Here is a 7,620-nt window from a genome sequence, read left to right as displayed (position 1 = left end):
AGAGACAGGCAGGTTTCCTTGAGCTGCTGTGAGCTCCACCCAGTTCGAGCTTCCCAGTGGCTTTGGTTACCTACTTAAGCCTCAGCAATGGCGGGTGCCCCTACCCCAGCCTCGCTGCTGCCTTGCGGTTAGATCCCCGCAGACTGCTGTGTTAACAATGAGGGAGGCTCCGTGGGCGTGGGGCCCACCCGGCCAGGTGAGGGATATATTCTTCTGGTGTGCCCGTTGCTTAAAGCGCGGTATTGGGGTGGGAGTTACCCGATTTTCCAGGTGTTGTGTGTCTCAGTTACCCTGGCTAGGAAAAGGGATTCCCTTCCCCCTTGCACTTCCCAGGTGAGGTGATGCCTCACCCTGCTTAAGCTCTTGCTGGTCAGGCTGCAGCAGCTGACCAGCACCGATTGTCCGGCACTCCCTAGTGAGATGTCCCCAGTACCTCAGTTGAAAATGCAGAAATGACCGGTCTTCTGTGTCGCTCGCGCTGGGAGTTGGAGACTGGAGCTGTTCCTATTCGGCCATCTTGCTCCGCCCACCATGTCTGCTCTTTTACTATCTCGGGGATTCAACTTCATATTTCTTTTTCAAATTGTATGTTAAGCTTGCTGACTAGCAAATCTCAGGATAGTTTGGGGTAGAATTTTCAGGGACGTTTTGTAAAATTGATTTATTTTCTTCATTAATTTTCTTCAATGTAGAAAGCCCAGTTCTGAAACATTAGTTAACAAAGAAAACATTTTCACTTGTCAACAAAGGAATTGAAAACCTTGTTGTTTTAACATTTTCCAGAAATCAATAGCTATGGTCACTTTCTTTATGAACAAAACATCTTCCCACTGTTCTATTATGGAAAGGAATCACTTACTGAAGGCAGAGCTGTGGCTCAAAGAGTTGCAAGGAGTAGGGGCAGAGGGCAGAACTCGTATGTCAAGTGACAGAGCTGAATTTTCAACTTATTTACATTTTGTGGATGTCAAGTTCTGAAGTCTGGTGCTCTTGTCCTTGTCTCGAACTGTCACCACTCCTGCCAAAAGTATAATAAAGGAGATGCATTGATTATTCAAACTTCATGTTCAACATATTACATTCTTTTGTATCTGTCATTTCTAGACACCTTTCCTCACACCTATCTTGATTCATCTAATGAAAGGGTATTTTGTCTCATGATGATCTTCTACATTAAGAATTTTTGTGGAGACAGTGCACAGTGGTTCATGCCTATAATCCCAGCACTTTGGGAGGCTGAGGCAGGTGGATCACTTAAGCTCAGGAGTTCGAGACCAGCCTGGCCAACATGGTGAAACACTGTCTCTATCCAAAACACAAAATGAGGTGGAGGTTACAGTGAGCCGAGATCATGGCACTGCACTCCAGCCTGGATGACAGAGCAAGACACTGTCTCAAAAACAAAAAAACAAAACACAAAAACAAAAATTAAAAAAAGAATTTTTGTGGAAACTGAGGGCCTTTTGGGGAAATTTCTTAGTTTTCTTTCTGGAAATTCACTCATTTTAGAATACCACTACTCAGTAGTATTTAGTTGTTTGTATGCACTATAGTTTTGTTAAGCATTTATCAATTTATAGACATTGGTGGTGTTTTCTTTTTTTCTTTTTTTTTGAGGTGGAGTTTCGCTCTTGTTGTCCAGGCTGGAGTGCAATGGCGCAATCTCGGCTCACCGCAACCTCCGCCTCCCGGATTCAAGCAATTCTCCTGCCTCAGCCTCCCGAGTAGCTAGGATTATAGATGCCTACCGCCACGCTTGGCTAATTTTGTATTTTTAGTAGAGATGGGGTTTCTCCATGTTGGTCAGGCTGGTCTTGAACTCCCAACCTCAGGTGATCCGCCTGCCACAGCCTCCCAAAGTGCTGGGATTACAGGAGTGAGCCACTGCACCTGGCCATTGTCGTTTTCAATTTGAGGCTATTATAAATAAAACTGTTCTGGACATTTGGTACTAGGTTTTGGGTGAACATACATTTCCACTTTTTGGATAAGTGTCTAAGAGAGCAATTGCTGGGTCGATGGTACTTGCATATGTAGTGCTATAACAGATTGCCAAACTGTTTTCCAGAGTAGTTGTCCTATTTTACAGTCCCATCAGCAATGCATGAGTTTCCCACATCCCTGCCAGCAGTTAGTTTTGTTACTATTTTTTTACTTTAGCCATTTGTAGGTGTGCAGTGAAATCACACCGTAGTTTTAATTTACATTTCTCTGATGGCTAATGGTGTTGGACATCTTTTCACGTACTTATTTGCCATCTGTATATTCTCTCTAGTTAGGTGTTCACTTATATCTTTTGCTTATAGACTTTTTGAATATCCTCATTTGGGAAGTATATGTTTAACATTGTTTTCTATTTTCTCTACTGAGTTTTAATTTTTTTAATTTATAAGTTATTTATATAATCTGGATTTACACCATTTTTCAGATATATGTATTGCAGATATCTCACATCTGTGAATTGCCTTTTTATTCTCTTAATGGTATCTTGCAATAAATGGGAAATCTTAATTCTAATGGAATCTAACAACATTTTATTTTATAATTAGCACTTTTTTGGATCTTACTGAATCTCTGACTACTTCAAGATTGTGAAAATGTTTACCTGTATATTTCCTAAAATTTTTATCATCACTTTTCTATTCTCTTGATGATTATGTGTAAATGTCAATTTTTTTAGTGTAAAGTTACTTTTTATGTCTGAAAGATCTGAAGTTATGTCCTGTTTTCATTGGTACTAGTAATTTGTGCTTTTCTTTCTCCTTCTTTTGATCAGAGTTGATAGGAGTTGATCAATTTTATTTATTTTATGGGGAAACACTTGGGTCTTGTTTTCTCTTGTATTGTTTTCTCATTAATTTCACTTATATTTGTTATTTTATTTTTTCTACTTTTCATAGATTTGGTTTTCTGTGTTTTTTTAGTTAAGTGAGGTGATAGCTTAAAAAATGGATTTTCTACCTTTATTTTATAATATAAAGCTAATAATTTCCCTCAAAGCCTTGCTTTAACTATGTTCCATAACTATTTATATTTTGTCATATCTTCATCATCATGATTCACTTCAAAATGTTTTCTATTTTCTTTTTTGATTTTTTTCCTTGAATCATAATTTATATCTAAGTATATTGTTTAATTTCCATGAAATTAGATTTAATTCCATGCAATTGGATTTTTTTCTGGTTATCTTTTTGTTATTGAATATAGTTTAATTTCAGGTAGCCAGAAAATATACATTTTAAATTTTAGGTGTTTTAATTGTATACAAAGAGTCTTCTTTTGCCTTTAAGAAAGACTCAACACATCTCAAAAGTTAGAAATAATTTAGGCTTTACGTTTTATGAATACATAGAGCTATAATAAACCTCTATAATAAGGGACAGGAAGAACTGATAAACCAGGAATTCAGGATAATGGTTACCTTTTGAAGGGGGAATGATAATAGGTAAGGAATGGACCAGGCACCAAGCAGTTAGAAGCATGTTATTGTAATATTCCTAGTTTCCATTTTGAATTGTAAATTCACAGATATTTATTATATGTTTAATATAACCAATCACTATGTTTATAAAACATAATATTTTACTGTTGAGACCTATTTCAAACATATAGAAAAGGACTGGAAATTGTAACTCCCCCACAACACAAGATTATGTTAGCATTTTGCTTTGTTTCAGGTGAGATTTTTCTTTATAACCTTTAAAAAATAGTAATACATACAGATACCACCAAAGATTTTTAACCTATTCTTTTCTTCTTCTTTCTGTACTAGAGAGAACCACTACCCCAAAATAATATGTGTCATGCTTCGGGAACTTACAGTCATGGCAGAAAGGGAAGCAAACACATCCTTCTTCACACGGCAGCAGGAGAGAGACATGCCAAGTCAAAGGGGAAAAGCCCCTTATAAAACCATCAGAGCCTGTGAGAACTCACTCACTATCATGTGAAAAGCATGGGAGGACTGCCCCCATGATCTAATCGGCTCCCATGAGATGGGGATTACCCCAACACGTGGGGATTCAAATTCGGATTACAATTCAAGATGATATTAGGGTGGTGGCACAAACACATCAGTAAATTAGCTTTCTTTCACTTTCTTCACTAGGCTACTTGATGTGCTCATATTATTTATTTTATCTTGATTTTGTGATATCTTCCTTCATCTAGACTAGTACCCGTAGTATAAACCAATATGCAAACAATAGCTTCCCTGCATCAGAGACAAACTTTACTGATTTTTCCCTCCTTGCTCGCTAATATAATATCTTTTAGTCTGTTTTAGGTATTTTGAAGCATTTGATAATCTTAGCCACGTTGAATCAATATCATTGATAAAATGTCATGGGCCATGCCATCGACTCACTACTAACATCCTAAAGTAGGTTATCTGCTCCATTTTCCTTATTAGTCATGATCCAGTTGTAAAGAAGAACCACTTTAGGCATTTAATAAGAGGGCATTTAGTAAAAGGAATAGGCAAGGTCTGGGAGGGCAAGAGTCAAACAGGAAGTAGTGAGGTAACCTAGAGATTAGAAACAGCAGAAGACTACCGCTATCTCCAGGGCGAGAGAGACAATGGGAGGAAATTTGTTTCCAAAATCCAGAGACAGGACTATTTAATAAGAGTCAGACCAAGACAGGGCTGCCTAGAATATCTGGGACCACAGGAGGGGCTGTGTAGTGGTAGCTTGAACCATGGCAAAAAAATCCGCTAAAGTTTCTACCCAAGGTATTAAAAAAGAGGGAAAATGCCCTGGCTTCTCTCTCTCTGCTTTCTGGTATTCTACCAGTTCCCCCAACATTGGCTAAGTATTTGCAGATGCCAATTGAAAAGAAAGCGTAAGAACTGCAGTTCCTTGTGATACAGAGAACACAAGGGGAAAGTCAGATAAAGGATTTGAGAACAAGTAAGCAATTGACTGGCATACCAAACAACTCTGTAATTCTCTCTGAAAGAAAATGATAAATTGTATATAGCTCAGTCAGTGTCATTAAAAATTCATTCTCTCTTAAATCTATATTATGTGATACAATCAGCTTGAATACATTTTTCACTTTTAAAGTGAATTATTTGATATAATGTAGACACAGTCATAGTAAAATAAAAATTTACTAGTACATACTCTAGAGATGATTTAAAGTATATGGGAGGATGTGTGTAGTTTACACGTAAATACTATGCCATTTTATGTAAGGGACTTCAGCATCCTGAAATTTTGATAGCTGTGAGGGCTCTGGAACCAGTCCCCCATGGATACCAAGGAACAACTGCATTTTATTTCAGAATTACTCACTGTGTTCTCCTGCAAATGCCCAGGAATAATAGTCTTCAAATGATACGTGGAATTATGATCCTTAAGGGCAAAGTGGAGATCTATGACTGTCTATGTGACATAAATTTAACTTGTTAAAAAGTGAGAACAAACAAACTGGTTTGGGTGAGTCATATAGAACAGCACTTCCCAAATTGTGTTTTATACATTAATCTTTTAAGATGCCCCCTGGAAAAAAACTATAGTAAAATAAATTTGGGGAATGCTGCATAATGCATCCCCTTATAAGAAACTCACAATGTCTAAGGAGTTGATGACATTTGGAAAACAATTAATTCTGCTTAAGCCAGCATTCCAAAATAATACATTTTAAAGGAACAGTCAGTCTCCTACCATCATGCAGGTGAGAGGTAGTAGGTGTCTGAACTAGGATGGTGACCATAGGGGTGATATGATAGATGGAGGTGACAGTGGGACACTGAATTGATGAAGATTGCCTTCAAATTAGACTGGGAGTGGTACTAACTTGAAGAAAGAAGTCAAGAGAAGCCAAAGGGATATTTGGCAAATTTTATCATTTCAAAAATCATCAAAAGAATAGTTGTGTTAATAACACACATGGGGATGTATAAGAATGTTTATTGCAGCATCATTTATAGAAGTAGGAATCTAAAAGCAAAGATATGTTCATCTGTAATAATTATTAAATCATATATGTTGAATATAATGTATTAAATATATACTGCAATACATATAGGATTATTACACCCCTATTAAAAAGAATGAATAGCCTCTATACTAACAGATTTGGGAAAATTTACATGATCAGTGACAAAAGCAAGTATGCAGAATATGGATCAATTTTAGCAAAAAAAAAAGATATTAGAATGTTAAAAAATGTATTCATCATGATAGATTCCATTGCTCTAAAAAAAAAATCCCAAAATATTAGTGGCTTAACATAATAAAAGTGTATTTCTTGCTCATGTCATAGTCCAGTGTGGGCCAGCAGGAGTTCTTTCTCTCTATTCAGCTGGCAGATAGAGAATAAGACAAGGATCAGATGTGGATGGATGGCTTGTTTCTTCATATGCGTCATGCTTGGTAGAGGTACACATTCCTTTCACTCATATTCCTTTGGTCACATCTGACTGCAGGAGAGGCTGGAAAATAAAATCCAGGTTTATGTGCAGGAGGGAAGAGGGAGTACAGATATTGGTAAGTATTAGAAATCTCTTCCTCAAAGAGTCATTGTCAGTAATGACCTGCCTGTGGTGGGGTTTGAGAGTCAGGGGAAATAAAATAATCAGAATCGACACCAAAGTCAGGCTGGGATATCGAGTAAGGAAATAATGGACTTAACTTTGGGGATAGTTGGGTTTACTGGGAAGGCCTTACTGGTGAGTTGCAGTAGGCAGTGTGGATTGCAAATAAATGATGGAAGAGAAGCAGGAACTGGGATCAAGTATTGAGTCATTTGCCTGAGTTGAAACACATGCAAACTGAAAAGGCTACCAAGGGCTGAGGATAGAATATCTATTACCTTCTATTAAAGAAAATGGGAGGAGGAAACCAAGGAAGCAAGCACAACCACTTAGAGAAGTAGGAATAAAATCCAGTTACTATAGGGCTGTGGATGCTGAGTTTGATATACTCATTCAGGTTCTGAGCCACAGTGATGTGTTTTTATGAAATAATTTGAGAAGGCAAGAGAGCTGAAGAATTTATTGCAGTAGGTAAGACCGTACAAAGATTAGAGTAGGTTTTTTGAGATAGAATGTGCCTCTGGCAGCTCATTTTCTCTCGAGTCAGCACTTCTCTCTCCAAGTCTCTTTCCCTTGCTTTGACATTTTGCTCCACTGAATGACTGACTCTCCTTCTCTGTGTAGCTAACATTCATACCTTCCAAGAGAAGAGTTTATTGATTCGGGTCATTGTAATCCAATGCAGAGTGCTCTTGTGGGCAAAGGTCTCTTACCAGGCCTCCTTAAAGGCTGTTGGCAGGACTTCCAGTACAAACCTGGTAGGTTAGCTTAGACTCCATTCCTTTCTTCTTCAGGGAATAAAACCAAACAAAGATAATTACATAAAATATGTAATATGTAATATACACAAACTTTATTTTCAGTGAAACCAGGGGACATGTAAGTCTGGAAGCTCCAAATATTGCATAATGGCAGCCAAAAGCATCTATGAGGCAGAGCTGTGAGGGAAGCTGTGTCAGGTGTGGCGGGGAGTTGGGCAAGAACTGCCAAGGTACTCAGGGCACCAAATGGCAGCAGACTTCAGGAAGAACTTGTACAACACATCCCCTTAGCGAAGAAACCAAACCTAAAAGTACAGA

The 7,620-nt window shown here is 37.9% G+C and overlaps 1 long non-coding RNA gene across 1 annotated transcript; it reads right to left on the bottom strand.

Moving 5' to 3' along the window:
* Window positions 1–5,895: 5,895 nt before the first annotated feature.
* Window positions 5,896–7,337, bottom strand: LOC108536368 (uncharacterized). The gene is made up of 2 exons (XR_001887498.1): window positions 7,255–7,337; window positions 5,896–6,439 (listed from the first exon to the last, which is right to left on the bottom strand). It is a non-coding gene; the product is annotated as an uncharacterized LOC108536368 (long non-coding RNA).
* Window positions 7,338–7,620: the final 283 nt, after the last annotated feature.

This window comes from Rhinopithecus bieti, unplaced genomic scaffold, assembly GCF_001698545.2.
Source record: "Rhinopithecus bieti isolate Rb0 unplaced genomic scaffold, ASM169854v2 scaffold_11964, whole genome shotgun sequence".
Lineage (NCBI taxonomy): Eukaryota > Metazoa > Chordata > Mammalia > Primates > Cercopithecidae > Rhinopithecus > Rhinopithecus bieti.
This window is presented reverse-complemented; position numbering and strand designations above follow the sequence as displayed.